General features: G+C 44.2%; 1 protein-coding gene across 1 annotated transcript in view; it reads right to left on the bottom strand.

Moving 5' to 3' along the window:
• The window catches only part of LOC147725440 (janus kinase and microtubule-interacting protein 1-like), a 1,438,523-nt gene that overhangs the window by 734,898 nt on the left and 680,962 nt on the right, over window positions 1-22,663 (bottom strand). The window lies entirely within an intron of this gene.

A 22,663-nucleotide genomic window follows, 5' to 3' on the forward strand; every position in this document is an offset into this window, starting at 1 on the left:
TTCCTTTACAGCCAACATAAAATGCAGGCAACAAAATCATGTTTTCCAAAACTGCTCTTGCTTAAAGGGAGAGGAATACAAACAATGGGATTCACAAATAGCATTGGCAAAGTTAACTGGTCTGCCCTGCATTTTTTTGTTAAAACCCAAGCTACTGGGTTTTTAATGCCAGTTTTAATAACTGTATGTTGTGGGATATGTTTGGATGCACTAATAGTAAAAATACATACAAATATACACATACAAACAGTTCGACAAAACCAACAGACACAAGATATATATAGAAAATATATGCGTTAAAAAGCCATACATCCAAGATATTGATAGGGTGCATGGATTAACTAGTGGCAGTGTTCTGTGCAAGTTTGAATGGCTGTGGGTGGGTGATTATTTGCCTGGGTATGATTACATTGCTGAATGGATGTAGGTGCAAGTGTGGATGAGTAGCTGAATGTTTGGTTGTGGGTTGAAAAATGAAAACTTGGTTTGGTTGGATGGATAGCATGGGTGTGGGTGGACAGCTCAGGTAAGCTGTTACAAAACAGACAGGCAAACAGCCGCAGTACAAGAGTCCTCTATCTACATGAAATTTGCGGCTCTTTCATACCCTCCTAACATTTGGTCTAATATGGAGTCATTGTTTTAAGACTTTTGTTTTGCATGTCCACAATGTATATCCACAGCGGGTGGAGCATTTATGCTTTTATGCATCTAATGCTCGTTTCCAGACTGTAGCTCCACGCTGTCAACAGAGAGGAAAGCAAAGCTGCACGTCCAACCAGGAATATAGTTTTGCACCAATGTGGTCCATTTTGGATGGCACACCCAGGATTCACCAATAAAATTGCCTGGGCCGAGCACCCCCAGACTATCGTTTCAAATAAAACAGCCTTAAACTTAATCTATTCTACTATGAAGAGACAAGGTCTGAAGAAAACTTACTTAATTCCGCATAATTTAAAATGCAGTGATGTTCAACAAGAGTGTTTTAAAATAGACGTGTTCTATTTGCATCGCATGCCAAACTTCATGGAAAACGCCTGTAAGCGATTCATTTGTAGCATCTTTTAAACCCCCAGCGAACAGGACTGTAGCAAGACAAGAAGAACAAGTTATGTATTTCAGAGTAGAGACTCTATCTCGCCGCAGGTCTATACCGTAGAATTATCCCAAGGCATCAGACTGGATCTGGAAACTTTTCGATCAGTACCCCAGAGTGCCGGCAGGTGGCGTAGGTCGACTCCGCATCAGTATCTTTCACGCCAGAAGTGACGTGTGCGGTGCTTATATTGGTGCCACCCCAGTGCACTAAAATCAGTTACTTTTGGTGACCTTCACACACCAGAAGTGCAAAGCCACGGCGGTTGCTGATCACTAAGGACCTCATAAGGGTACAGTCTGTGGAGTAATCAATTCGCAGAGCAGGGAGAATGGGCACGTGAGTAAGGAATCTGTGGTTAGAGTTTTTAACAGAAAAGGTGTTACAGAAGGTAAGTAACTTGTTCATCTGATAGAGACATCTTGCCTTAGAATAGATACCCAGTTTATCCAGGGGTGGATCTGCGAACAGATTTAGACAAGGAAGTCCTAGGGGGATAAACAGGCAAAGTGTCCATCAGGATAGACATGACTGTCCAGGCAGTAGTGTTTGGTAAACATCTGGAGAGACGCACACGTTGCCACCTGAGGGATGTCCCAGACAGGGATCTCAGACTTGGCGCTGGTGGAATGAGCTGGCAGAGCACTATCCATTATGGAATGGTCCTTTTCTGCTTGTTCTTTTGCTTCTTTGCACCAATATACCTAATGTAAAGTTGATCATCCACCCGGAACTCTCTGGTGCAAATATTGTAGAATGACAATACGCTTTTTAGGTCCAGTCGGTGGAGTCTCTTCTCTGTGGCGGAGTGGCCATGGCTCTTCTCTATGTCGCAGAGACAGAATATCAAGTCAAAAATATCGATTTGCACAAATATCGTGGATCAGGAATATAGACAGACAAATTGTCATGGTCAAGAATATCGATTTTAGGCAAGTAAAATCGATGTTAAAAAAATCTTCTGTTTAATATCATTTGCAAAAAATATAGTTGTTAAAATATCGACTTTTATTATTGTTATGTTTTTTAGCATATATTTTAGTATATATTTTATATGTATGTGATTAATGTTTTTTGTATAAAAATTGTTGTTAAAATTTTAGTAGTTATTCCATTTTTTTTATTTGAATTTTGCGTTTTTAGTTCCGTAGCGGGTTGTGGGTTTATAGGGGAATAGGGTGGGAAATAGTTTAATTATATAAAATGTATGGATTATTTTTTCTAGTTAATAATTTTATTTATTTTTTTTTATTGTAATTTTGCGTTTTTTAGTTCCATAGCGAGTTGTGGGTTAATGGGGGAATAGGATGGGAAGTAATTTAATTATATTAAATTTATTGATTATTTTTAGTAGGTATTAATTTTTTTTAATTGAAGTTTTGTGTTTTTAGTTCCGTAGCGGGTTGTGGATTTATAGGAGAAGAGGGTGGGAAGTAATATAATTATATAACATTTATTGAATATTTGTATTTATTAATATTTGTTTAAGATGTTAAATATGTAAAGTAATGTATTATTAATTAATTAATCATTTGCTGTTAATTCATTTTAAATAATTAATTGGCAATTAATTATGGTAATTGTGTAATTAATTTTAGGTGTGTTGTGGTGTTTACAGATGTAAACGGTGGGAAGGGTAGGAAGTAATTTAATTTTAATTGATGAATTAAAAATAAATTGTTAATTAATTTTAATTATTAATAAGTAATTAATAATGGTAACGTGTAAATAATTTTAGGTGTGTTTTGTGGATATCATAGTGCTAAATCATGTGCACTCAAAGAATTTTTTAGGGATAATTTTGAAGTGTTTTTTTATTGGTGTGGTGTTATAGGATAGGAAAAAAAATAAACACATTTATCTTTTAAATACTTGTTGTGTTTGTTAATATGTTCTCCTTTTAAATATTTATCTATACTACTATAATAAAGGAAGAACTTTCAGCCTTTGAGGCGGGTAAATTCGGGAACCACAGCGTCAATCCACACACCCGATACACCATTGGAATTGTCAGGGTGTGTAGATAGTTATAGGCTATATAAATTAAAAAGAAAAACGTTATTTAAAAAATTTACAGTAAAAAAAAAGTAGTCCCTCCGAAGTAGCGGCGGCCGCGACGGGCGTGCTCACGTCAGGAGCGCAGGGAGGAGCGGCGTCCAGGAGCGCGATGAGGAGCGGTGGACATGGCGCGGGGGAGGAGCGGTGACGTGAGGAGCAGCGGACAGGCCAGCGGCGGTGCGAGCAGCGGACAGGCTGGAGGAGCGGCAGCTGAGGTAAGGGAGTGGTAGACATGGTGCGGGGGAGGAGCGGTGACATGAGGAGCAGCGGACAGGCCAGCGGCGGTGCGAACAGCGGACAGGTGGGAGGAGCGGCGGCTGAGGTAAGGGGACCTATGTCGGGGCAGGCTGGGGTCGGGGCAGGCGGGGGTCGGGGCAGGTGGGGGCCGGGACGGGCGGGGGCCCGGGCTGCTGGACAATGTCGGGGCGGGCGGGGGTCGGGGAAGCCTGTTGCTCCCGGACAAGGTCGGGACGGGCTGCCAGTTGTTTATAAATGTATTTATTAATATATTTTATATATGTGTAGCTTTTTGTTATATGTAATTAATATTATAATATGTGTTCTTTTTATATGTTTAATATATGTAATCATATATTTTTTAAATATTGCTTAGTTTTATATTTTTTTTATTTTTTCAATGTTTTAAATGTTATTAGTAATTTTGATTCTCTGCTATCCAAAACTTTCCCTAATGTTGCACTCACTGGAGTGGGAATAATAATTTGTACCCCTCCGCTATCGTAAACTTTCCCTACTGTTGCACTCTTTGGAGTGGGAATAGTAATTTTCCCCCTCCGCTATCCTACACTTCCCTACTGTTGCATTCTTTGGAGCGGGAATAGTAATTTTTTCCCCTCCGCTATCCAACATTTTCAAATGTTGCACTCACTGGAGTTGGAATAATTTAATAATTTAATGTTTTAATTTATTATAGAATTTTATTATTTATTTTAAATTACATTAATATAATATTTTAATATAATTTTCAAGTTTAAAATTTAAATAAAGATAAGTTTATACATTATTTTAAAGTATGTATATATATATAAATTATTATGTTTGTGGGTTTAAATTTTTTCAAATTAAGTTTTTTATATTTAGTTAAAACGTATATTACATTTAATGTATTTTGGTAAAAATAATATTAATATTTAATATATTTTATTTTATGTATATTTTGAAATCGATATTTTTTCCATCTATATTTTTACTTCGATATGTTTGATTCAATATTTTTGTACTTACCTGCTAAGGTGTGGGAGTCGATATTTTGTAGTAGATATTTCTTTTCTGATATTTAGAACATCAATGTTTTTAGCATTGTTATCCTATCAGTGAACCCTTCTCTACTTTGAAAGGGTGGGACGGGGTAAAGAATCTAGGAAAGGTGATATGTTGGTCCACATAAAAAGGTAACACCACTTCAGAGAGAAAGGACACACAGGATCTTAGAACCAGTTTGTCTGGATAGAATGTTTTGCGGGGAAGGCGTGGCCAAGACCCGAACAATGGCAGCTGCTCTTTCCGGAGCTCTACTGCCGCTTTGTGCAAATCTGTCCTATATGAGGACCCAGGTACAATAGACGGTTTCTGGAACCGGGAGTGAGCGTGATGCGCCACTGGTAGTGCTCAGGTTGCTTAGCCTGGCTGGAAGCGACTCTGCTGCCCCTGCCTTCGAGCGGCTTAGTTGGAGCAGGGCTGCCATCACAGTGGGATGCAGCCTTCTCTGATGGTTGCGCGGCCTCAGCCCTTATGTCCAGAGCTGCTGTGATCCTTGTAAAATGCCAGAAACAATGGTAGGTCCGCAAGCTGTGGACAGCTGTAGTCCACGGATACTGCAGACTCTAGTGGCTGCTATGAGGCCCCACATCATTGGGCATTTGTGTGTGTCGGCCGTGGGCTCCTTTCGAGACGCCACACCTTGGGGGACACAACACACATGGGGAGTGGCGCCAGTCATCTTGCCAAGTTGGGGGCCCTGGTGATAGGGGGCAGCAATATTAGACAGTGGGGGCCTACCCAGTCTCGTCAGTCCCCTATTTGTGGGTGGGGGGGACTTGAGGCAGCACTTGAGGAATGTGACCGTGCGTAGGCCCTCCTTCATCCTCCATCAGTGGTGGGTGTCAGCCGCAAGTTCCAATCAGGAAGCAGGGCTGCTGGGTAATCCAAGAGAGGGCTGGACTATTGGAACGCACTGTGCTTCAAAATGCAGACCTGGACTGGATACCATTGCGGGGCGGGAACGCGGGCCCGGGACTGAGTACTATTGCCACTTGACCCCTGACTGAGCAGGTGGGGGCCCCTTGATGAGGACTGAACTGCAAGGTGGTGGCGTTGGACTAAGGGGTCCCTGAGCCGGTGGGGAAACCCCGGCGTCCGTGCCTGGTTGGTGTTGCTGGGGCTGCTTGGGACCAGGTGCGAGCGGATATCTTCCATACCCCAGGTTGCTCTGGCCCGTGGTTGGACCATAAAGAAAGACAAACCACCGTGTGCACAGGCTTCACATGGTCGGACAGACAAGTACGCTTCACCTGCAAGGACCTCCAACAAAGATCAGACATTGGCACCCGCATGGGCCCCTCAGGATCCCTCGGTTCCCATTCTACAGGTAATTCAGGATCTGCATTCCTCCTTGGAGGGATAAATTGGCAATTAATGCTTGTTGTATCTTTGGTGTGTCAGGCTTTATGCAATATGACTGCAAGGGTGGCGGAAGCCGAGGATCGTATGCGTATCTCTACGGCAGAGGATATGCTCCATGAAATGTGGACCACAATTGCCAGACTACAAAAAACAGTGCAACAGCTTGAGTTGAGGGCGGAGGATAGAGAGGGTTACTCCTGCCGCAACAATATATGCATCCTGGTTTTCCTCAAAGGTGCGGAGGGGGGTCATCTCCTGCTAAGTTTGTGACTGCATGGCTGATTTCCTGGGTCCCGGAGAAGGAGCCATCTCCCTGCTTTTACTGTGGAAAGGGCACACCAATCCCTGACACATTGCCTTCTTCAGGGGCTGCCCCTCACCCCATTATCGTCCACTTCTTCAATTTTGATGACTGCGATGCGGTCCTGTGGTTCTCACAGTGGCTTGTAACACTGACCAGTGATTCTGCGCGGGTGTCAAATCTACCCGGACTACACCCTATGCTCCAACAGCAAAGGGGCTCCTTCGTGGCCGTCAACCAGAAGTTGAAAGCCCTACAACTCAAATACATTTGCTGTTTCCTGGGCACCTTTCAGGACAAAACATTATTCTTCAAAACAACTGTGGTGGCGTGGACATGGCTAGAGGAAAGACGTTATCCTCACCCACCTAGCAGAACATCATGGGCTCAGACCAGGGCTGGAGGCAGCTGTTGCGATGGTCTCATCTATTGACTTAAAGCACTCACCACGGTCCTGCCGGTTGAGGTCTTTGGACCCAGACCTGAGACCTGACACTTCAGAGGTAGTCTTACTCTTGTGCAAATGCAGCAGACATGGTCACCTGACACAGCAGTCCTTCTCAACCTGCGTGGCTTCCTTCCTTGCAGCAATGCAAAACATAGTGCACAGCTTACCACTTGGACCCCCTCTTTCCTTTTTCTCACTTTTGAGTCTTGTGGTTATTGGGATTGATTTGGGGGATGGTAAAGAGAAACAAGTTTGGGGTTTGGTCATCTGACTGGTGACAGTTCCTAGTTTATTCCACAACAGGTACTTCACAATCTCGAGGTATGGGAAGGGGGTGGGGGAAATATGTGAAAGTTTGGTTTTCTTGATTATTTTGTACACATGTTAGACACCACAATGTACTGTCATGACTGACTTTGGGCTGGGACTAACCTCCTGTTCGACCAACAACTCCTTAATGCCCGCCCCATGGTGACCCCAAGTGATCCCACTGCACACAGCACCGGAAGCATACTTACATAGAATGTTAATGAGATTGTGGATCCCATAAAGCGGGGGGGCATTGTTGAAATGAGTAAAAAATATATGGTGTGGACATATTCCTCCTACAGGAAACACATGTAGCAGGTACTAAATGCCTACTTCTCGCTCGCATGGGCCAAACCTAAGTATTTCATGCAGGCTTCACTAGGGGCGTTGCAGGGAGCGGGCATCCTCATGTGCGGCAGCCTCCTAAGACTGTAACAAAATACGACTCGACAATCGAGGCCACTATGCGGCCATCTCTGGTTTTCTCCAAGGACACCCAATCGCAAGAGCTAGTGTCTACGCCTCTTTCCCCACTAATGCATAATTTGGTTGCAGTCATTGGGGGCCCTTGTAATGCATTTTCCGACAGGTCACTAATTACTCAGGGGAGACTTTAATGGAGTGATAGATTGGAAGTTGGAAAGGACCTCCAGGATTGAGAGCATTAACCTGGTTATGTCCCCTCCCTCACGCACTTTGTTGAGGCCATGAGCTTCTGTTGACTTGTGGAGGGCGTTACACCTGGCGGAACATGGATACCCTATTACTGAGGGGCTCACAAAGTCTTCTCCTGGCTAGATTTCTTTCTCATCTCCGCCTCGGAGTCCCATAGGATTCAACAGGCCCATGTAAATGCTTGAGACCTTTCAGATCCTTTCCCTGCGGAAGTGCGGGTGCAGATAGGCCTGCGACACTCTGGACTGGGTTGGCGTCTGAATACCTGGTGGGTACAAGACCCTGATATTAAGACTCACAACTAAACATCCAAAGAACAATATTTAAACAGAAATGCGGGCACTCTCCTGAGTTTCACTGTTAAACATTAAAGGCCACAGTTGGGGGTGACTTCTAAGTCTTATCACGGGATAGTGTGCAAGAAATCACTGATCTAGAAAAACACATTCTAGAGTTAGAGGCGACCGAGGCTGCATCGAGCTCTCCCGACATGTTGAGGGACTTGTTGCACCAACAAATGATACTCAGTCAACTCCTCATGAACAAGACTTGGTACATTCGGCTAACCGCTAAAGACCGCATGGATCAGTCGGATGACAAGAGTAGCACGACCCTGCATTGGCTTTACACTAACAAGGCATAAAGCAGTCCCATTGCATACATAACTGATGGAACAGGGATTAAACATACTGGCAATGCAGCTATCACCCAAAGCTTTGCCACTTACCACACAGCATTCTATTCCCCACCGCCAGAGGTGGATCTTGCAGACCTTCAAGATTTTTGGAGGGATATGCATACAAAATCCCTGACGGACTTCGAAAAGGATGCTTTGGATAAGGATATCACTGGGGAGGAACTGGGAAAAGCTCTGCCCCAGCTTCACCCTGGCAAAACCCCTGGCCCCAATGGCTTCTCGGTGGAGTCCTTTAAGTTTTATAGGGGGCTGCTCGTGGTCCCACCCTGGAAAGCAATGACAGGGCACAGGAGAGGCCTTCTCCTGATCTTAGAATGCCATTATTATAGTGATACACAAATCCGGACACCCTCCAGACAACTGCTTCTCCTACCACTCCATCTCTTTTCTGAATATAGAAGTTCAAATATGAGCTGAGGTCCTGGCCAACAGACTGTGCGTAGTGATAATTACAGTTACACGCTGACCATTCCAGCTTTAGGCTGGGGTGGGCACACACCATAGCATCTGGCACCTTTACAATACCAGCTGCCGGGAGCATATGCGCTTCTGCTGGCCAATTTCCCTAAGGCATTCAATTCTGAGCAGTGGGATAATTTGTTTTGCCTTTTGTACCAGATGAACTTCGGGCCTAGATTCCTTGGTTGGATGAGACACCTGTACATGGGCCTACAGGCATGAGTGTGGGTAGGGGAGTGAGTCGTTTTCCATCCCATTTCTGTTGCACCTGGGGAAAGTGCAGGGGAGCCCATTCTCCCCATCACTATTCGCACTCGCAATCGAACAGCTTGCACTATGGCTGAGAATAGATACCTTGGTCAGAGGCTAATAATGGCCACCAGAGATTTCAGATAGGATTTGTTAGACCTGGCATCATTGGTGTGGGTCCCCCTTCCTCTTTTCTCTTCCTCTCTGATATGTTGGCTGGATTTAGATGCTCTGGGCGCTGTGCCACTGCTAATCAGTGCCACAGCGCGAATGCTCCTTGTGTAAATATGACTGTGTGAATTAGGATAACCATAATGCCTAGATCTCAGTTCAGGTTCTAATAGTGAGTTACCCTCCATTTCACTGTCGCTACTGTGAAACCATCCGTTCTCATAGGCCAAAATGGGCCGGTTGAGGATTACCTTCTATCATCCTATCTGACTGGAGGAACCAGATAGGAGCTTCGAGGTTGATATTTTATGCTCAGGACATTGAGAGGCACCTTTTAGTAAGGACACTTTATATATCCCATGTTTGGAAATGCCTCTTCTGAAAACGCAGTAGTTTCTTGCCTAAGCGTTACTGTAGGTTTTGCAAGTATGTGTATTGGCTGTCTAGTTTTGGAGCCGCAGGGCCAGCTGGGTCATACCTGGCTGGAGAGAGAGATCGGTATTCAGGGCATGGTGAGGGGTGACTCTTTGATCCGAGCAGGGCCGTGCCTGGCAAGGTGAATGATGGCTCGACCTCCCACTGGGTGTCTGATAGCAGACCGCCTCATTCTGAAAGGGCAGGATGTCGCCTCTTAAACCAAGTGCTCCCTGACCCCACCAAACTGGTTCTGACTGGAGTCAGTGATTTGTGACCTTAGAGAGCAATCAATCAATCAATCAATCAATCAGAGTACTTGTAAAGCGCGCTATTTACCCATGAGGGTCTCAAGGCGCTGAGGGGAGGGGGTGCCGCTACTGCTCTTCTGAAGACGAGTAGGTCTTGGGTCTGCCGTAGGTGGGTAGGAAGGGTGTTCCAGGTCTTGGCGGTGAGGTAGCAGAAGGATCTGCCGCCGGAGGTTGTTCGTTGGAAGCGGGGAACAGCGGCGAGGGTGAGGCTGGCGGAGCGGAGCTGGCGGGTGGGGGTGTAGAAGCTGAGTCTGCTGTTCAGGTAGGCTGGACCGGCGTTGTGGAGTGCTTTGTGTGCGTGGGTGAGCCTCTTGTTGACTTGAAATACTTTTTAGGTATAAAACGCTGCGCTGGGCCTTTTTCCAAGTGTGCTCCTTCTAGATGTCAAGACGAAACTCTGTCCGAGTGAACAGAGGAAAGGACTTTAAAACTTTCACCAAGCTTGCCGAAGAAACTACCTGAGGGCCTGAATGGAGAGCGCCTCCTGCAGAAGTCTCAGCGACATTAGACTTCACCCTGTCAGCCGTCGGAATTCCTATGCGAGGAATTCTGCTTGCAGGTGAGGAATGTGTTGAGTAATCCGGAGCCTATAATTCTACTGTGAGGACTGCGGACTGAACCTTTGAAACTTTTTCTGAATCTGTGTGGGCCACTGCAGCTAAGAGAGAGCTGCCACAGCTGAGAACCCACCTGAATTTGTACCTTTGAAAATTTTGCTGAATCTGTGTGGGCCACTGCAGCTAAGAGAGAGCTGCCGCCGCTGAGAACCCGCCTGAAGGTGAACCTTCGGACCCTTTACTGAATCTTTGTGGGCCGCTGCAGCTAAGAGAGACCTGCCGACGCTCAGTGCCCACACCTTGGCCAACTTTGCATCACCCTTCGTCCTGTGGGCTGCCGCAGCTAAGAGAAAGCTGCTGCCGCTGAGTGCCAGCACCTTTGCCAACTTTGCATCTTTGTGATTCGTCCTGTGGGCCGTCGCAGCTAACCTTGGCCAACTTTGCATCACCCTTCGTCCTGTGGCAAGCCTCATCTAAGAGAGAGCTGCTGCCGCTAAGTGCCCGCACCCTTGCCAACTTCGCCTCATTGGGATTTGTCCTGTGTGCCGCCGCATCTAAGAGAAAGCTGCCACCGCTGAGTGCCCACACCTTTTCTGACTTTGCCTCATTGGGATTTGCCTGTGGGCCGCCGCAGCTAAGAGAAAGCTGCCACCGCTGAGTGCCCACACCTTTTCTGACTTTGCCTCATTGGGATTTGCCTGTGGGCCGCCGCAGCTAAGAGAAAGCTGCTGCGGCTGAGTGCCTGCACCTTGTTAACCATTGTCGTGGATTGTTGCTATCGTCTTGTGGGCTGCCGCAGCTAAGAGAGAGCTGCTGCCACTGTGAGCCCACCACGGAGCTGCAAGACGAGAGTCATCGCCACAACTAGCCCAGGCCGCCGCAGCCGCGTGCTGCTGTCACTGAGAGGCCGCCTGCCCCGAGTACTTAAATCATTGTGGGTGCACGCTGCTGACCTCTGCAGCCCAGTCTTGTGGCCACTGGGCCTGTCAGCATCTCCGTTTCTTTGAGAAGCTGCGTGCGGTGTCCCCTTTCAAATACAGGTATTTAGTGCGCAATGGGCCGCGTAGGCCCCAGCCTTGAACTCAGTCATTGTCACGTTCTGGTGAATACGTTATGGTCTTTTTGAGTCCCTACTAGTTGAGTTTTGAGTTAAACTGTTAGATAAAGATATTGTTTTTCTATACCTACCTGAGTTGTGTCAGTTTGTGGTGTTGTTACTGCCTTGTTGTACATGGTCATAAATGCTACACACACTGCCTCCGAGATAGGCTTATCTGCTCGTGCTACCTTACCACAGGGTTTAGCAGGGGTTGTCACTTGCCCTGACTTAGGACGAAGGGCCCCTATTTAGACAATGGCGCATATTGCCAACTAGAGACCCCCATTTCTAACAGGATTGCATTGTTGTGGACAATGTCCAAAAATTTCTGTATGATCCCGTGGAGTTAGGGCCCTCGGCCATTCAGATCCTGATGATTTTTGGGACTTTCTCTGAGCTAGTTAGTTACAAGCCCAAAATGTCCATCTACCTGATACAATGTCATCTACTGGTGCTGCACTGAGATCCAGCTCCTCGGAGAGAGATTCCAATCCCTATGTGTCTATGTGACAGCGGACCCATGTGAGCGCAATATATTACTGCACATGGAGCAATCCTAGGGGGCTCAGCCATATACAAAATGGTTATTCTGCCTCCCCAGGTATATCAACTGCAAAATTACCCATTTCTGTTCCCACACTCTCTGTTCTAAAGGCTGGAGGCCTAGCCGCAGGACTTTCTATGACAACACTGCACTCCACGAGTAGCCCTTACAAAATGCTACAAATCACATACAATGGAGGAGTCCCAAGCCCGGACATACTCTTGTACTACAGGGCATCTCATCTTATTAATAATAATGAATGGTGGTTTGATACTTCACCGCTGAAAAATGGGCAATGCAGGAGATCCAAGCTGGACTGCTGCATAAGTCTGGAAATCCTTATGTATAAGGGGAGAGGCTGCCTGCTCATGCATTATAAGATATGGGCTGCATGGAGGAGTTACTGGGCATCACCCTCCAAAGTGTCAAAAATCTGCCCCATACACTATATGATGAAATTTGGTCTTACAAGGGCAGGACAAGGCCAGGGGCTGATGCTGATTATAATGTCATCCTGGGGTTGGAGGCGGGGAAGGTATGTGCTACTGATTATCCTGCGCTATTTGCTAAGGAATTAATTAGGCTGGCACACACTGGTCAATATGTCTGGTGTACTGTTTTTTGACAAAAATCAACAAAACATATTATAAAGAATGTCCTGTAGCAAGGGTGCAGGGAAACAGTATGAAATTCACTGACCTTCTGGCCGATGTTATGGCCATCAGAATAGGTAAATCAATGGTGACTAAATGGAGTGGACAGTTGTGTAGATTTCAAGGAGCACACACTAGGAATGTCAAAAACAGATTAAGCTCCAATAGGGGGTATGATGAATAGTCCTGGCAGAAACAGGTGTTGGAGTCACTTTAGGAAGCAAGTCACAACTGTTGACTTGAATAGAGAAGGTTGGTACAGCAACTTCAAAAACAGGTGAAATGGCTGACAGGTACCCCTTGACAGTGCCTGTGAGGAAATGGGGTGTTGTATATGGTGTGGCAGTACTGTTGTATGGCGTTTGAGATTCCGATAGAATTTTCCTGATTCATGCCCTTATATAGGTACAATTCGTGTTGCCCTTATATAGGCATAGAAATCAAACCCTTATTTAGGCATAGCCCATGCTACCCAAATACTGGCATGGCTACTTCCTCACCTCCACCTCAAAATGACGGATAGCAACAACTTTTAACATAACAGGTTTCCAAGAAACCGATGAGGATGCTATATGCATTCCTAAAAATTTAAGGAAAGCCATCACTATAAAACGTATAAAAAATTTCCTAACATCGAGAGGTGGTAGGATCATTTTTGTGATAGAGGCACATGAATATCACCAGACAGAGGTATTCTATTCATGGATAGTCTTCCCTGAAGCAAATCCAATACCACATGTTTCACTTCTACAAAGAAGATGATCCACCAGAAGAATACATTCCTTTCGAGGATATTGAAATTCCACTCACATACCATGAGCATGTGGTCTAGTTTAAAGGTGCCCTAAAACATTTAAATCACCTTACCAGGCTCGGTCCACTAGGTAGACCAGGAGTAACATGGCCGGTCTTAGCCAGCTATACACCACATCCAGACATTAATGAAAAGACAGATGTAGAATTACGAACTCAACTCAAAGAGTTAATAAAAATGGATAAACAATTGGTTCAAAATGTCATGCGGACTCTCACAGTCCAACCTGCAATAATGATTCCACAACATCCCCCTCACTAGGAGAATACACTAAAAATTACACCACAGACGTTACACTCAGTCATTGGTAAAAAAAAACTGCAAAAGAGGGAACAAATTCCATTCTGGATAGCTAAAGTAATTACTGAAATCGAGGCAGTATTTCCTAATACTACCCCTCATGAGAAACACATAATTTTAACAATCTGCTTACCAATGGGGATCACACCACATCTGGAGGAGTGCACCACTTGGGGTACAGTCTTTGCTGCTATCTACACTAAAACACATAGTGTTCCATCTATGGCAGTAATACCTGACATCCTGAAACAGATTCAAAACTAATACGTGGCAAAGCTCGCTTTAAATTTGGGTATAACAATTACTGAAAGATTTTAAAAAAGGTCTCAACAATAATATTAGCGAATATTAAAGGTGAGGCAGCATCCGTGGCGATCCGCCAGAAATTAAAAGAATTTTATGTAACTGAGCAACCACAAGAACTAGCCAGAATAATTGAGAAATCCTATGAGGAATTATCTAGAGACAGCTTGGGTGGTAAACCAGTAAACCAGTTAGTCCTGAAAAGGTCTTTAATAAAAACACTCCTACTACTCATAAAAAGAAGTGGGAAAATAGCAAACAAACTTCTAAAGAGAAGCCTTCTCATTCCTGGGGTAGGTCTCCTCAAAAGGAGTCCTCTGAAAGGAGGTATAACCTAAGGAACAGGGATAATTTGAGAAGACCTGATAGATATCAAGATACTGATACATGTTCCTCTCGTACCTTTCAGACTTTTTCACAAAAATCCGAAAGAAGAGGATGGTCAGAACACAAGGAAGAACGAGTGAAGTCTAAAGAAGATCAACACGTTCAGAAAACAAGAAACCTCAATTCACCAAAAAGAAGGTAGCAGGTCTAAAAATCATACATGCTGAGGATCTTGAGGACACAACTCAAGAACTGGGAATGGGCTCAGACAATGTTGGACAGTGCAGCAGAAGTCACCATAGCTCGCAAGAACTTGAAGGATCATCTGGAGACAGTGGACTTGACTGAATACATCCATGTTGAAACTGCAGATACCAGGGTTAGTTCTCCACATAAGTTATATGAAGTAACACTCCAGATGGAGAGAGACATACCAAGAAAAGTGCGAGCACTCTTTTGAGACCGGCTTTCTAAGGGTTATGATATTCTTCTAGCTGAACAAGACTGGCCACCAGAATTTGTCAGGGAGTTTCCACATGGCGAGGACATCATTATGCCATCCTTCTTCAACCATATTCCAATTCATTTAGAATATACTTATGCCAGGAAATGGGCAGTTGCCAAAGCTCCTGCATTATACAAAAATCATGTAGGATGGGATGAGGATTCTCCTCACCATAAAATCCAGTTAAAAAAATCAACCAACTGCACAACTGCAGTATCCAGTTAAGCAAGAAGCTAAAAAACAGTTCAGGGAGATCTTAGATCAACTTGAATACCAGGGGGTGATTAAAACATGCACCTCATCAATGAACAATCCTTTGTTTCCTGTCTCCAAACCAGACAATACATATCGTCTAGTATTGAATTACAGACATTTAAACTCTTGTTGCAAAACGTTTGCAGTACAAAATGCAAACAGTACCGCATTAATGAATAACATTGTGAGTAAAAAATACAAAACCACATTAGATATTTCTAAAAGGTTCTTCTGTCAAAACATTGCACCAGAAAGTAGGTATTTGACCTCTTTCTCAATAATGGGGACGCAGCGTTACTTCTGTCGTCTCCCTCAGGGATTCAAGAATAGTTCTGGGTTATTCTCAATGAGGGTAACAGAGTTACTACAAACATATGATGATGAAGCATGATCACTTGTAGATGACATCTATCTGACAGACGATGACTTGGACTGGCACTTGAACAGGGTGAACACCATTATATTGGGCTTCGCATCTGAGGGGTATAAATTCAATTTTAAGAAATCAAGAATCGCCCACCTCAAAGTCCTTTTTCTAGGATATGAGTTATCAAGTGAAGGCAAAAGCCTGGCAGCCAAATTTGAGAAAAGTGTGTGCTGCTCTAACCTCCAAAAACGCGGAGAAACTTACAGTCAATTCTAGGTTTCTTGAATTTTGAAAGAACATACATTCTAAATTACGCAAAAAGGATTAAACCTCTCTGCGATTTAATCAAACCTGATTTTAAAACAGTTAATTAGACACAAAAACACACAGAAATTTTGCGTTCACTGCAAACAGACATGTTAGCAACAAATCATTTGCAAACACACGTAAGCAGACGCAACTTAGTGATACGAATTATTCCAGGACAATGCAGATTCATGTACTTAACTTTTAACGAAGGTGAAAAAGTACCAATAGCTTACAAATCACACTTGTACACACAAGCAGAAATGAAGTTTATTTCAACAGGAAAAATTCTGACAGCGGTTCAGACTGCTGTAGCAAAAGAGAGAGCCCTCGCAAAGGGTAAGCGCATTATGGTTGTTACATCTGTACCTGCCTTGGAGGCAGTAACAAACGCGAGCATTCCAAATGCTAAAGTTTTACATCCAAGATAGATACAATGGGTTAATTCTCTTTCTGCAACAGACGTTGAATACATTTTTTATCCTTATTTGAAAACACAAGCATTTCTACAATATGAACAAGAATGTCCTCTGCCTACTGAAATTCTGCCTCTAGAGCAGTATGAATGTATAATTTATACTGATGGATCAGCTCAACCTACTACCGTGGTAAATAAGCCTATAGTGTGGCGTGCGCGATCGTTAAAGGTCGTTGGTGCGATGGCAAATTCCAACCAATGGTCACTAAAACACAATCTCTAGGAGACTGTACAGCTCAGCGAGCTGAACTACAAGCATTCAAGATGGCGCTTGAGAATACGGACCGCGTATTCCAACACTATTAGTGTGTGATTCGTATTATTGTGTTCGGTCTCACAATGAATATTTGCAAAACTGGATTCAAAACGGTTACAAAGATGCAAAAGGTGGCACAATCAAGCATAAATTGCTTTGGGAACAAGTAGTTCAGTTACGACAAGGACTACAAAACACTCACGTCATACATACACTGAGTCATCAACGTGATGGCGTTCCGGTTGGGAATTCATTGGCTGATGAAGCTGCAAAGGCAGCTGTGCAAATGGCTTCCGTAGCTGTAATCACTCGTTCAGCAATGAAAATAGACGGCAAAATAAATGCTAGCTGTCACTGTTTCAAGCAAAAACAGTGGTCAAATGTTACCTAAAGGTTTTCCACTCAAATACTCATAGATAATTGATGAGAACAATGTTCCGTTTGCTCGAATCCCTGGAGTGGGGGATAGAGTAATTCCAAACATGGCACATAGATTAGGACTTATCCTAGCAGTTCATGAAGGGCTGGCCTCTGCACATGCAGGTGTTTCCGCCACAGTGTCATTATTAAAACAGAGATACTGGTGGCCACGCATGAGGGAACTGACCCGAAACTATGTTTTGGAATATGAAATCTGCCAGAAGATGAAAGTCTCTACTGTGAAACTTCCTGCGCAGTAACCCCTGTTAATTTCAGATAAACCATTGGCTTACGTTTACCTGGACCACTGCTGTCCCTTACAGAGGGATGGTAACTATAAATATATCATGGTCGCAGTGGATTCGTGTTCAAGGTTCATTTGGATGTGGCTTCAGCAATCGACTCATGCTCGAACTGTTATAAAAGATTTGTGAATCTTTATCGGCACATACGCAGTTGGCACTCTACATTCTGACCAGCGTCCTGCGTTTAGTTCTCGAGCTTATACGGAGGCTATGGCCAATTTGGGCGTTGCATTGCAGTACTCTAGTCCATTCCATCCTGAGGGAAATTCGTTTGTGGAGAGAAAAAAAACGTGACATAAAGCAATCATAACAGCTAGGGTATTAGACTCGGGTGACGGGTGGGTCAAACATCTAATAAGTGTCCAATGTAGTCTTAACAATCTGCCCAGAAGTTCTCTTGTGGGTATCACTCCATATGAAGTCCTTTTTGGGACCAGAATGTTAGTAGCGGACCTCAATTGTCAGGCTTCAGTGGTAGACCAAAAAACTTTTGATATCAAAGACAGTTTGGCTGTTTTACAGGACTTAAATGAAACAAAGTAACGTGTTCCTGAAGCCAACAACCACTGAAGAGAAACCGACCATCCCAGCAAGGCCTGTCTGGATTCCAAAGCTTGGTGATCTAGTCAGAGAAAAGAAGGAATTTGGGCCTTCCTACAGACAACCAGTACCTGTCCTAGCAATCCACGGATCAAGAACAGTATTACTGCCATCCCTTGCTGGTAAAAAGGAGAACAGGTTTGTGTCAATCGACCTGGTCAAACCACATCATGTGGCCTATAATAGGCAGTAAGCCAAGTGGACTTCTCCAATGTAGCAGACGCCCAGCTCTGGCTACTATCCAAGAGGTTCAAACTGAGAGACTCATCACCTTTGAAGAATCTGCAGTGCAAAATGAAGGACTAAGCAACAAAGCTATGGAACTTGTACCTCTTGATACCCAAATAACAGTTCATCAAGAAACACCTGTCTACAACGAAGTAGCATCCGTCTACACAAACGTGACAAGTGATCAAGTGGTTCCAGCGGTTTCAACGAATCCTGATGCCATCCCAACAATTGGCAGAACTGCCTCTGGTTACTTTATTACTTTGATATGTTTTCTGAAGATCCCAACGAGCCTGAAACAACGCCAGTAAAAAGAACTTTGAAAGAACAAGCAACAGACCTTTTTCATCACCTGGAAAAGACTTATCTGGTTTCACCATGGACTGAACTTTGGATTGTGTTGGGTGTGCTTTTTCTTCTAATTTGGTTGACTCTAACAATAACTTTGGGGATGCTGATAAATGGAAGATATGTCAAAATGGACACAGCAAGTAAGAACATCAACTTACGCCTCAAGCCACACAAATCATCTCATCGTGAACAAAGAGACTTGTCAACAGTGAGCATCACAGCCGTTCCTATGCCAGGGGGTATAGCTTTGGACAGAACTAACTATGACATTTTTGGCCCGTCGGAGCTGTTGAAGATTCCACACTTATTCAAGATTTCATTAAGTGAGTTTGTTTTATCAAGTACCTTTTCTGATGATTGGGACTTCGACCCTGTTAATAATATGAAGTCAGACTTAGAAATGTCTGCAGTATTTACAAATCATGAATATTTTGAAGGTTCATCAGACTATGAACAAATGTATTGTTATAATCATTATGGTCATCATTTCTTGCGCAAATCTGCAAATTCTAGAAATGTATTAATGTATAACCAATGGGAACTTACCCCCAGATGCATCAAGAACCCATTTTGCTATTCCATATTAGCGAAAAATAATGATTCGCTAATAAGGAATAGCAAAATGCTATGCAAGAAGAAATCACTAAAAAAATAGCGATTTCTTAAAATTCTTTAATTGCGACTCGCAAATTGCTATGTTCATTTCCTTTTAATCAATACTACGTCACTGTTTTCAGAATTCAATGTCACTGATATACAGATCAAATTGGCACATAGGGGAGCAGACTATACGGTGCTGAGCACTGAAAAACTGGAACGATTACCATTTACAGTAGCAGAAAAACCAACTATTCAATGGATTATACCTGGAACAATCACTCTGCCTGTTACAATTTTCCATTTTCAGTATTGACTAAAAATATATACCAGCAGGCACATATGAAAGGTTGGGTAAAGAATATATCAAGACAACCTGGGAATTACCGTACACACATAGATGTTGGAGTGGGGGACGTGAAGTGTTTATTAGCTGGAAAAACTGTGAAAAATCACTAAGTGGTTCTCACCTTTATCAGGCTATAAACTCACACGGGGCCTTTGATGGTTCCTCTAATAATTTATCCTGCCACCTGCAGGGTTCATCAGCCACGGTGATGATCCTATTTAGGGACAACTCTCGAATGCAAGTTACCTTATGTTGAATGATCACAGCTGCTGTGGCATGTTGCAAGGCATTCCATATCTTTTAACTGGGTCAGCCAGTCACTTGCTGTATGCAAGTATTGTGTCCTAAAACCTAGACAGACAGCCTTTATGGCCTTCACCGAACATCTCTTCTATACAAAAGTGAAAAAGTCCAGTTGCCACTAGACTACCAGCTGCTTGTTGTTGCGGTCTGTTAGATCTGGGGGTCTCATGTTAGCAATGGTATTCACCTTTGTCCAAATAGGGACCCTTACTTCTAAGTCAGGATAAGGGGATTACACTCCTTAATAACCTCTGTTCACCCCTTGGTAGCTTGGCACGAGCAGACAGGCTTATCTCTGAGGCAGTGTGTTAAGCATTTGTGAATATACACAGTAATACAGTAAAATCACTACAGATGGAGACAACACAGGTTTTATAAAAATAAGTATTCTTTATATAGACTTAAACACAAGACCACAAACGACAAAAATCCACAAACTACACTTAAGGTTACTTAAAAGATGATTAAAGTCTCTTAGTTCAAGTTGATGGTAAATGTGACAAAGTTCTCAACAAAGTACCTGGATGCTTAACGCAAAGTAAACAAAAGACTCGCAAAAGGGGAGATGCGTCGGTTCCGTGATCTGGGGGAACGGTTGCCTCCTGCCTCAATGCTTGCGCAGAGTAGGGGACTCGTCGTGAGCCTTACCGGAGCGAAGATGATGCGTAGATTCTCGGCTTGCGAGCCCATTGCGGTGCGCAAGATGGCACCTTGATGCGATGCGATGATCCGGTTGCGATGCGAGAAGATGGCGCCCTTGATGCGGCGGCGATACGATGACGCCCTGGCAGCCTTGCGACAACTCTGTACTTTAGAGCCGCGACAGGCCCTGTGACACGTTTCTCTGGTGATGCGATGGCGACTCTCTGGATGACGTCACGCTTCTCTGGTGATGCGACAGCAGGTAGCTTCGATGAACACACGCTTCTAGGGAGATGCAACAAAGGCTCACTTCTCCGGCGACGATTTCAGCTGCGGCGGCGACACGCTTCTTCTCGATGCGTCATGCTTCCAGCTCCCAGCGGCATGCAAGTGACTGGAGTCAGAATTTCCAGCAAGGAAATTCAGGAAGGAGCTGGAGGTGAAGTCTCCTTTCCCTTGGCAATGAAGCAACCACTGAAGGCTAACCCAGCAAACAGCACACTGGCATGGGGGCAGTACAAGTCCTGCAGCTTCCTTGGTTCTTCTCCTTGGCAGAAAGGCTTCTTGTTCCAGAAGTAATCTAATTTCGTGGGATCAGGGTCCCAATATTTATACCCTAAAATCCTTTGTTCTCTGAAGGCAGAGAGGCCTCTGCCTAGTCCAAACCAGTTCCTGAGCACTTTGTTTACATGACTCTTCTTCTTCCTTTCACTGTGCAGGGCTCAGACATCAGATGCCCCAAAGGAGGTGGAGCCAGCACATGGGAGAGAAGATACAGCTCTGGAGCACTTTGTTGACATGATTCCTCCTCTCCTTTCACAGTGCAGGGCTGATACATCAGACAAGCCACAGGAGGTGGAGCCAGCATTGTAGAGGGAAGGCCCAGCCCTATTCAGGTCCCAGGTGCAACTCCTCCCTCCCATCTAGATGCAGATCTCTCTATTCACCACTGGGCTGCTCAAGCCTGTCTCCTGGAATCCCCCAGCCCTGTCACTCACAAACCCAGACAAGGAATACACAACCCAGCAGAGGCAGGCTCAAATGGTTAGGCAAGCAAATACCTACTTTCTAAAAGTGATATTTGCAAATATTGAAAATATTAAAATAATGTATTTTCTTATTCTGAGTTCAGGCATACTAAATTCGAATTTCTACTGTGTTCCCTGAGTCAGTTAGGATTATAAGAATGTAATAAGCTAACTGCCCATTCTGGACTATAAACAGGTAGCCTTCAATAGTGAAACACGAAAATGTCTGTAATTCATTATTAGAACATGCTACACACATCAGAGCATGTCTTACCTTATACTTACAATGCACCCTGCCCTAGGGCCTACCATGGGGGTGTCTAATATGAAGCAAAGGGAAGGGTTAGGGACTGGCAAGTGGGTGCACTTGGCCAAGTCGACATGGCAGTGCTAGATTGCACACAGGCCATGCAATGGCAGGCCTGAGGCACACTTTACAAGCTGCTTCTGTGGGTGGCACAACCAGTGTTGCAAGCCCACCAGCAGCATTTAATTTACAAGCCGTGGGCACACATGGTGCACTGTACTAGGGGCTGACAGGTAAATCAAATAACCCAATCGTGGAATAACAAATCAATACATTAATTTAACATAGGGAGCACTTGCACTGTGGCACTGATTAGCAGTGGCGCAGTGCCCAAAGCATAAATCCAGCAAAAACATATCAAAACAGAGGAGGCAATCCGTCAAAATGGAAAGGAGACTCACACCAATGATTCCAGGTCTAACACGGTCATAGATCCATCCTTCCTAGGTCAATAACTTTCTGTTTGAGGCTCCCAGCATCGACAGAACTACCAGGCTCAGTAAACTCAGGTGCAACCTTGTGTGTCGGGTTTTGGTCTTCGGTACTGCATTGTCGTGTAGTTCCTATAAACCCATATAGCGTGTTTAGACAACCTAGACTGTGGGATTGGTGTCGAGACTTATACTAGACATTCCCACAGGGTATGTTTGCCTGTATACCAGCTAGCTCACAGTGCCACTAGAAACCCCTCTTACCAAGAAGAGAACTTCTCTGGGCAACTATTGAACATGACAACTCTGTCCCATCAGGGATCGTGGAAATAATGCAATACTTTTAGCTCAGTCACTCATGCTCACTTTGTCTCAGAGAGATATACAGAATAAACGGTGGGGACATTTTCTATAAGCATTTATTGAACCAGCGTCATTCTAGTGTAAATAGGTGTGCTGAAACAACTATTAGACAGAAACAGATATAAATGATTATAAGCAGCA

The sequence above is a fragment of the Lissotriton vulgaris genome, chromosome 3_2, assembly GCF_964263255.1.
Source record: "Lissotriton vulgaris chromosome 3_2, aLisVul1.2, whole genome shotgun sequence".
NCBI classification, from domain to species: Eukaryota; Metazoa; Chordata; class Amphibia; order Caudata; family Salamandridae; genus Lissotriton; species Lissotriton vulgaris.